At 37.6% G+C, this 10,511-nt stretch overlaps 1 non-coding gene across 1 annotated transcript; it reads left to right on the forward strand.

Moving 5' to 3' along the window:
- Positions 1–7,570: 7,570 nt before the first annotated feature.
- Positions 7,571–7,677, forward strand: LOC121143824. Its single transcript, XR_005881140.1, has one exon. It is a non-coding gene; the product is annotated as a U6 spliceosomal RNA (small nuclear RNA).
- Positions 7,678–10,511: the final 2,834 nt, after the last annotated feature.

Raw genomic sequence — 10,511 nt, forward strand, 5'->3', positions numbered from 1 at the left:
GTTTGCCTTTATATGTTACTTGACCTTTTTCCTTTGCTGCTCTTAGTATTCTTTCTTTATTCTGTATGTTTAGTGTTTTAATTATTATACAGCGAGGGGATATTTTTTGTGGTCCACTCTATTTGGTGCTCTGTAGGCTTCTTATCCTTTCTTTGGCATGTCTTTCTTTAGGTTGGGAAAGTTTTATTCTATGATTTTGTTGAATATGTTTTCTGCACCTTTGAGTTGGATTTCTTCACCTTCTTCTATACCTATTATTCTTAGGTTTGGCCTTTTCAGGGTGTCTGTTATTTCCTGGATATTTTGTGTTAGGGATTTGTTGGACTTAAGATTTTCTTTGGTCGATGAACCTATTTCTCCTAGTGTATCATCAACGCTTAAAATTCTCTCTTCCATCTCTTGTATTCTGTTTGTTATGCTTGTATCTGTAGTTCCTGATCATTTACCCACCTTTTCTAATTCCAGCGTTCCTGCAGACTGTGCTTTTTAATGAGATTTTGCACTGTTTGGATAGTTGCTTGCAACTTTTGGTTTGTCTTTTCTTCCATTTCTTTGAAGGGTTTTCTCATTTCCTCTCTTAGGCTCTCTATCATCTTCGTGAAGTTGTTTTTAAGGTCGTTCTCTTCTGCTTCATCTGTGTTGGGATGTTCAGGTCTTGCTGGTGTAGAGTCCCTAGACTCTGGTGGAATCATATTGGTTTTTCTGTTGAATGTGTTTGATGGGGAAGTCCTGTGTATATGTCAATAAAGCACTGTTGGCCAATAGGGAATCAAGATAAGTGAGACTAGGAGTTGAGGACAATTCTGGGAAAGAGAGACACGGCAGAGACAATGTAGCCCACCAGAGAAGTAAGATGTCTAATACTTAGATTAACAATTATGGGTTAGCCAGTGAGAAACAAGCAAATGACCAACAGCTTCATAATTAATATAGCCTCCTGTATGTTATTTGGGGACTGCAACTGTGGCAGAGCCCAAGCAGCTGGCGGGGAAAAACCAAAGCGGCTGGCGGAGGAATACTACATGTTACATGTGTTCTTATATTGTTGTCTTCCCATCCCTTCTTCCAGTGGTTACAGGTAGGATGTCTTCCTCTTTTGGTGGCTACAGGTCTCAGGTTCTCTTCCAGTGGGTCCATGCAGGTTCAATACTCTGATGGCTCTCACATTGGGTGCAGTGGGTCAGAGGCACTCCATCTCCCAGTGGGTGGTAGTTGGATTAGGGCAGTGCTGTCAGCAAACTTGAGGTTGCTTGGTGAGCCAGGGCAAGTCGATCTGCCTGCAGTCCCCAGGCCAGGAGATTCTAGTGATAAAATGCATTCTTAAATGATGCAGTATTAGCACATTATTAAGGACAACGAGCATATAGCCGTTGTGAGGGTAAGCTGGGGCAGGAAGAAATGTTCTCAACCTGTAGTTGCTGGAGCATTAGACTCAGTACCTGGAAGCGCACTGAAAGTGGGTTTTTAGACCCATTTGTTGTTAAATATCTATGCTTCCCTGAAGACTGTTTAAGTGTATGGTGTTTCTGCTTTGTGGTAGGTGGTATGTAGCTGGGTACTGACAGACACATGAAAGCCAGATGCCACCAACCAGTGCCCACTTTTATATGTTCCTGTCATTTCTCATAAAACTGGAGGATATTATTAGGTGATGATTTCAAGAGCTTTCATCAACAGTCAGAAAATGTGTCTTTGCTCACATACTTCTTCAAATAAGCAGAGGTAGTCTTTGAGCCAAGTTATCTGGACTTTATGCTGAAAATAATTCTTAAGTGTGATAACCAAATAAAATAGTGGATGAAATATAAGTAATTATTAAATAAACACGAGATTTACTGCAAATTAATATGTTAACAAATTAACTAATTAATTGGTATAAAACCAAAGCCACTTCTAGTCTCTATTGCTTAACATATATTGCTGTTACAAATGATGCTAGAAATTGAGTTATAAAAATGTTCACTGCTGTGGAAAAAAAAATAGTTGAGAAACTTGGGCTCCTGGAGTAAAAGACTGGCTTGGCTCACAGTTTCAGAAGATTTGCTCTGCTCATTGGGGCCATTGTTTTAACATCACGGTGCAGAACACATGGTGGGCAATTGATGGAAAGCCTCAATTGCAAAAACGGGAGTCCTATGAAATTACAGTTGGCGTTGCTCAACCCTTAGTAGTCAGTCACAACCCAGAGAGTACTGTTGGTTGAGATGGCCTGTTTCCCAAGAGAGTCTGTTTTGCTTGAGCAAGATATCACTGGCCAGTACATAACCAATGACAACTACATCAACTTCCCCATACCCACGCCCCTAGATAAACTCCAAATATTCTTCTCACTCCATGCAGACCCTCCATTTCAATGGGAGAGAGGCTGTTCTTCCTGGTGTACTCTACTAAATGCAGTTTCATCTGTTGAGGTCAGACTCTGGTCTCTTTCCTGACTTTTGTTTCTGTGTTCTGCATTCTACATCAAACAGTGACTCCCACTGGCAGTTGGGATACAAGAGAGAGGGGAAGAGATGTCTCTTAGGTCCTAGTATTCCTTTGAAGGACACAATCCTAGTGACCTCATTGCCTCCCCCACCCCTTCCTCAGGTACCACTTTTTCAAGTCTCCACAATTCCTACAGTGCCAACCACTTGGGATCAGTCTTTAAACACAAGAGCATCCATGGCTCTTTAGCACCATAATAGAGTTGAAACCTTCTGTCCTTGCAGTGTTCTGCATCTAAATATTTATAGAGTAAGAGGACTGAGTATGATGACAGTTTTTGTCTAACAACCTAAGTCTTCCCACCCAATGCTTAGAAAACAGCACCCTTTTCAACAGTTTCCAAAAGGTGCTTGTTTAGGGACTTGAAAATTATAAAATTTTGGTACCCCTCATTATGAAAAATAACACAAAATTACTGTTGTAAAATTATAAGCAAAAGAAACTATGTACAAAATAAACACTCAAAACACTGAAATTATTTCAAATTTACAAATGCCAAAAAGTCATAAATACCACAAAGTTCAATAAATAAACATGTTTTGTAAATAGCTTCCATAAAAATTTCCTACTTCAATGCAAATCAAAACAACTCTGAGATATCATTTTACTCCTGTCAGAATGATTAACATCAAAAACACCAATGACAGTTTGTGTTGGAGAGTATGTAGAAAAAGGGGAACACTCATCCATTGCTGGTGGGAGTGCAAACTTGTACAACCACTTTGGAAATCAGTATGGAGATTCCTCAGGAAAATGGGACTCAGTCTACCACAAGACTCAGCAATTCCACTCTTAGGCATATACCCAAAAGATGCCAATTCACGCAACAAGGATGTCTGTTCCACTATGTAATAGCTAGATCCTGGAAGCAACCTAGATGCCCTACAACTGAAGAGTGGATAGAGAAAATGTGGTACATTTACACAATGGAGTATTACTCAGGGGGAAAAAAGTAATGGGATCTTGAAATTTGCAGGCAAATGGATGGCTCTAGAAGAAACCATCCTGAGTGAAGTAACCCAGTCACAAATAGACAAATATGGTATGTACTCACTCATATATGGATTTTAGATATGGATCAGGGGAGTCAGCCTACCATCCCAGTGCCAGTGAGTGTGGGAAACAGGGAGGTTCCCAAGAGAGATGATACTCCAGAGAAGTGGAATGAGCCAAGATCTCCTGAGCAGATTGGGAACATTGGGGTGGGGGTGGAGAAGGAACCAGGAAAAAGAGAGGTGGATAAGAGGAGGGGAGAAGAAGGCATGGGGGAGCAGGAAGGTTGAGTCGAGGTAAGAATAGAGGAGAGCAGGATGAGAGATACCATAATAGATCGAGCCATTATAGGTTTGAGGAGTGAAATTTCCAGAGATCTACAAGGATAACACCAACTGGCAAACTAAGCAATAGTGGAGAGACTACATTAAATGCCCCTCCTTGATGATAAGGTTGGTGACTACCTTATATGGCATCCTAGAACCTTCATCCAGTGACTGATGGAAGTAGAGACAGATACCCACAGCTAAACACTGAACTGAACTCCTGGAACCCAATGACAGAGATGGAAGAGTGATGAGCAAAGGGGTCCTGACCATGCTGGTGAAACCCACAAAGACAGCTGACCGGACAAGGGGGAGCTCTTGAGTCCCAGACTGATGGCTGAGAGGCCAACAGGGGACTGAACCAGACTCCTTGAATGTAGTCCCAGTGAGTAGGCCACAGAAATCACTGGGGCCTTGGGTAGTAGATCAGTGTTTACTATGTCGTATGAATGACCTTTGGGAGCCCATTCCACATAGAGGGATGCTCTCTCAGCCTAGACACATGGGGAAAGGCCTAGGTCCTGCCCTGGATGAAATGACAGACTCACCGTCTCTGGGGAATGATATGGGGACTGTGTGAGGGGCTGGAGGGGGGTTGGTGGAGGGACAAGGGAGGAGGGGTGGGAGAGGGAGCTGGGATTGACATTTGAAGCACGCACATTTCTAATTTAAATAAAAAATATATATTGAGGAAAAAATTCCCTAATTCTTTCCTCCATGTTTTATCTGTATATATTTTGATCATTTCTTCATTTAGCAATTATTTGTCCATTTCCCAGAAATATTTTACTATCTAAATTATATACTCTAAAGGTAAAATAATCAAAACAGGACATGATATATGTACACACTGAATGACAACCCTTCCAATCTCTTATCATTTAAAAGAATACTTTAAATGGATTAAATATTAAAAGTGAGATCTAAGACTATGAAACCACCTGAAATGTTTAGGTCATCTGTCAGGAAATTAGAATGGTCAAAGATATTTTGGGCAGGAGTCCATAAGCAAGAGTAGATCAATGGAATTACATTAGATTAAATAATTTTCTGAACAAAAATTAAATTGTCAAGGTTTTAAGACAATGTAGAGAAGGGGAAATTTGCCAACTATATATCTGATCAGAAGTTAATGTTCAGAATAACAAAGAAATGAAGAAACTCAGTCACTAAGAGACCAGCAGCCTATTATTTATATATGTAAATATAATGAATTTATATATTATGTAATATATAGATATATAAAATATTCATATATAAATATAGTATTAATAATATAAACATTAATAAGTATAAATTATATATAACTATAAATTATATGTGTATAAATATAAATGTATATATGCAGTAGCACACAAAAAATGGTATAAAATCTTGCATTATACTACATAAAATTGCACCATTACAGAATTTTTCTGTCCAGTCTAGCACCAAATTATTTCACATTATAAAAGGTTTAATGTTTTCTACCTTTTCACTGAAATATAAATGATATTTTAATGAATAATCAATTATCTTTTAGTAGTAGTTTTGTAATTAAATACTGTAATATTTCAATATATTGATGCTATTATTCTAGGCTTTGAAAATGTAAATGTGTTCTCATGTACATGTATACATAGTAAATAAAATATATTATCTATGGAGATATCTTGCATCATATTTATAAATAAATTATATTCATAACAAGATAGTATATTTACTTAAAATAAGTTGAGATGAAAGAAAAAGTGTTTTCATGTTTTTATTAATTTGTATGGATGTAGATAGTAAGTCATATCAGATATTCTTAATTTTAAAGTTTTGTCATCACTTCATGATGTGCATATTCCAACTGAAATATGTACTCAGCTTTTTTCTGAAAGTTGGATTGGGCTGTTTGTTCATAAATAAAGAACTAAATTGGTTTATTGGATTGTATGCTATTTTCCACAAGCAGAAAGTACTGTCTTGCAGCTCCAAGATCTTAATCAAAAACTTACTTGAGCATATGATTAAATAAGACCAATTAATTTAAAATATTACTATAGCTAACAAGTGCTGAAGTAATCAATGTTTTGATTTTCCATTTCTTTCTGAATCTATCTAGTTATGCACCTTGAGCAGACGTAATTAGTAGATGTTTGATAAATCTTAACAAAGTTTTGAATTATGCTTCCTAAAAGTTGAAAAAGTCTATTGACAAATCAGGTCACTTCTAGTTCTTTCCTTTCAAAACATTTGAATGAGAACCTAATTAAGCTGTCAACTCATACATCATTAAAAATAACTTTGATGGTACATCATTTTATGATACTTGGCATACACTTCAAGAAGAATTTGAAGAATCCAATAACATTGCACAAAATTCTTTATAGTCTCATGTGGTTGCTAATGTTATTAACTTATCTTGGTCATTACAACAATAAACATAGATTTAGTAAGCTTCGTGTAGTACTACCACACCATACAAATAAGTAATATACACCCATGAATACATGGACTACTTGAAATAAAAACGGCTTTGCCATTCCATATAATATTCACATCCATTAACCTTTGCTCTGTTTCAATTACTTTTCAATTTTGTAATATATTTTATTTTATTAAATTACATTAATACATCATTAATAATAATCTTAATTTTAAACAGAGCCTTTTGGTCAGAGGGAATTTAACAAAAATATTATGCATACTCTTGCCACAAATATTTTGTAAAGATAATCAAAGAATAAGAATGAAAAATATTGCAAAAAATACAAATATGGAGTGGGGAAGGTGAAATGAAATAGGATTTGAAGGAGAGTAAGGAATGTCAAAGTTTTCCTAATAAAGAAGAGCTTGTGAATGGAATTTTGTAAGTTTAAAATATAAATGTTAAATTATTGTGGTATTGTGAGTTCAATAGAAGCATTTATTTGAGGACACTGTGGTAAGGGCAGTTTACATGACTGATCTCCTCTTACTAGATTTGTAAGTGTACTGTACAGTATTACTAACCAGAGTCACAATATTTTATATCAGATACCTGGAACGTATTTGTCTTAGTTAGCTTTAACTGTTACCTTGACATAGCCAAAAGAAACCTGAAAAGGGAGTTTCAGTTGAAGGATTGCCCAGATTTGCAATGGGCATGTCTGCAGGTGATTGTAGTGGCTATTAGTTGGTTTAGGGGAGTCAGGTACACTATGGGCAGAACTATTCCCTGAGCAGATGATCATAGGCTATGTATGAAAGCAATGTGAGCATGAGCTTGCAAGTGAGTCAACAAGCTCCACATGGTCCTGTCTTCAAGTTAATGCTTGAGCTCCTGCCCCAGCTTCCCTCAGTGATAGACCATGACCACGAAGTGAAAGCCAAAATAAACCCGTCCCTCCCTTAAGTTGCTTTTGGTCATGGTGTTTTATCAGAGCAACAAGAAAGAAACTTTATACACAATAATCAGCAACTATCTATATCCAAGCTCCCCATCACCTAAGCACCTCTACTCTTACCTCTTCTAGGAACCTATTTTAGATTTTTGTATATTTGGAATCATGTAGTTATAAGTCATTCTGTGACTGGATCATCTCACTAGGAACAAGATCAGCATGGTTCGTCAATGGTGTGGCATGTGATAGAATTCCTTTTTTTCTTTAAAGCTGAATAGTATTTCATTTTAAGCACAAGCTACATTTTCTTTATCCATTTGTGTGAATACGATATCTTCTATGAACAGTTCTAAAATAGACAAGGAAGTTCTTTTTTCTCTATATCCTGATTTCAAACACTTTAAAGAATATCTAGTGCTCGCTTCAGCAGCACATATACTAAAATTAAAACGATACAGAGAAGATTAGCATGGCCCCTGCGCAAGGATGACACGCAAATTCGTGAAGCGTTCCATATTTTTGGAAGCAACCTAGATGTTCCTCAACCAAAGAGTGGATAGAGAAAATGTGGTACGTTTACACAATGGAGTACTATTCAGCAGAAAAAAAAACAATGGAATCCTGAAATTTGCAGGCAAATGGATGGCACTAGAAGAAACCATCCTGAGTGAGGTAACCCAGTCACAAAAAGACAAACATGGCATGTACTCTCTCACATATGGATTTTAGACATAGATCTGGGGAGTGCCAGCCTACAATCCCATGGCCAGAGAGAGTTTGGGAAACAGAATTTTCATTCAGTGGCTGATGGAAGCAGAGGCAGACTCCCATGGCTAAGCACTGAGCTGAACTCAAGAAATCCAGTGACGGAGAGGGAGGACTGATGACTAAAGGGATTAAGACTGGGCTAGTTTAACCTCCAGAAACAGCTGACCTGAAAAGGGTTAGCTCTTGAATCCCAGACTGATGCCTGGGATTCCAGCCTAGGACTGATCAAGACCCCCCTGAATGTGGGTGTAAGTGAGGAGGCCTAGGCAATCTATTGAGCCTTGGGCAGTAGATCAGTATTTATCCTGGGTATACAAATGGACTTTGGGCACCCATCCCATTATGACAGATGCACTCTCATCCTGGATTCTTGGGGGAGGTTCTAGTCCCTGCCCTGGATGAAATGACAGACTATGGATACCCCCATGGAGGGCCTCACCCTCCCTGGGGAAATGAGGGGGTATTGGGGGCTTGGTGGGAGGGCATGGGAGGAGGGGAGGGAAAGAGAGAGGGACCTGGAATTGACATGTGAAGCAACCTTGTTTCTAATTTAAATTTAAATTTAAAAATAAAAAGAATATCTAAAGGGGAATGGTGAAGTCACATAGTACCTTTATTTTCAGTTCTTCAAGGAGCTCCATTACTGCACTACACAGCACTATCTTACAGTCCTTCCCATCAACAAATCTGAAGGGTTCCAATTATTCTACCACCTGACCAATGTTTATCATCCATGTTTACTTTATTTTGCTTTTAATAACATATATAAAGTGATGTCTCACTGTGTTTTTCTTTCAAATCTGCATTTCCTAATGGTTGTTGTCTTTTCATTTACCTGTTGTTCATTCATGTATATGTAAAAGAGGGAATGCCTTACTAATTTTAATTTCATATGATAATATTGTAACATGCATGAATTTCCACAATTAGCAAATCCTGACAGTTTTTGATGCCTATTTACAGATATGGCAAAAGAGCACTGATTTTCACAATAAGTTTAGGATATGAAAAAAATTACCTAAAGTCTACTTACTTTGAAACTAGAAAGAGCATCGTAATGGTGACAATTTTTTTCCTCTGAGGCAATTTTATTACTCTCAAGGAAATATATGCCTTAAAATAAAGTAATAATAACAATAGCTTGTAATAGGAAGTAACTCCACCCTATCTTCTGCAGCCAATGAAGTATATTATCCCAGCTGCTTGGAGAAAAGAAGTATCTTAGAAGAAGACAGCTATGCCAGCTCTATTCCGTGGTGTCTGTGGTGACTTTCACACTGTAAGGATATGAGTATGTGCAATGAAAAGGGGGCACACATGACTGTGATCCCTATTTTAGTATGTGGTGTCTCGTCTTCCACTCTCAATTCATGTTCCTATGAAGTGAAAATCAAAACCCCCTTAGCTGTTTAGGGAGGAAGTCTTTAGCTCTGTATTTGTAAATGTCACACAGATAGCTGCTATCTTACATTAGCAAACACACACACACACACACACAGCATGCTGCAAATAGACACACAAACACTTCTCTTTTTCCTTAAATCGATATCTGGGGTGCTAAAATGTTATTGTGACAATGTAATTAGTGCTAACAGCTGAAGCATTTCATTTATTTCCTGTACAATCTCTTGATTTTCCTGGGGTTAAAATTACTTTAATGTGTGCATTACAAAACAAAAGAAACCTCAAATTTGGTTAGCTTTTGCAGCTTGAAGAAGGACTGTGCCCTTGTGCTCTTACTGTAGGCAAAGCATGCAAAGGTTAAACACACAGCTGAATAAAATTGTAGAGAATGTAATGCATTCTCTACATAAATGCAGACATAGGGTACTGCCAGCACCAGACCAAGTTCCCCCGGATTCCTGTCCAAACATGATAGCCTCAAAGGAAATCACTATACTGACTTCTGACACTACACACTACACTCAGTACTTTTGAAATCAATATAAGAGGGTCATGCAACACACACTCTAGTGTGCTTCTCCATGTTTGAATGCTTTATTCATGTGATTTCATGTAACACTAGATTTTCCTTTATGCATAATTCTTTGTTGTGTAAATATATTATGATTTATTTATCTAGTCTAATGAATGGATATGTGAGCTCTTTTTAGTATGGGAGATTTATAAACAATGCTATCCTGAATTTTTGGCTGACTTTTTGATATATGTACTTTTGTTGGGTGTATACTTAAAAACAGGAATGTTTAGTGAATTTTGTATGCATTTGTATATAAATGTTTTGCCTAAGATTTTCCCAGAGTGCACCATAGTGTACAAGACTCTAGTTTCTCTATAGCTTGTTTGCTTATTTCTATATATGCACAGTATATAAAAACATGAATGTTAATGCCTGTTGACCAATCTTGTTCTACTTATCTCTCCTCTCTTTTGAGAACATGGAGCTCCTTGATTTAACAGAGATTGCCATTGAGTTCTAGTGATCTGCCTGCCTCCACTTCCCCAAACCTCTGATTATAGGTGTGTACTTCCAAGCTCGGTGTTTCACATACGTGCTAAGGATAAAACTCAGGTCCTCTGCTTTCATGGAAGTCATGTTGATTCTACCATCTCTTTGATCTCTCCG

Source organism: Mesocricetus auratus, unplaced genomic scaffold (genome assembly GCF_017639785.1).
Source record: "Mesocricetus auratus isolate SY011 unplaced genomic scaffold, BCM_Maur_2.0 Super-Scaffold_100013, whole genome shotgun sequence".
NCBI classification, from domain to species: domain Eukaryota; kingdom Metazoa; phylum Chordata; class Mammalia; order Rodentia; family Cricetidae; genus Mesocricetus; species Mesocricetus auratus.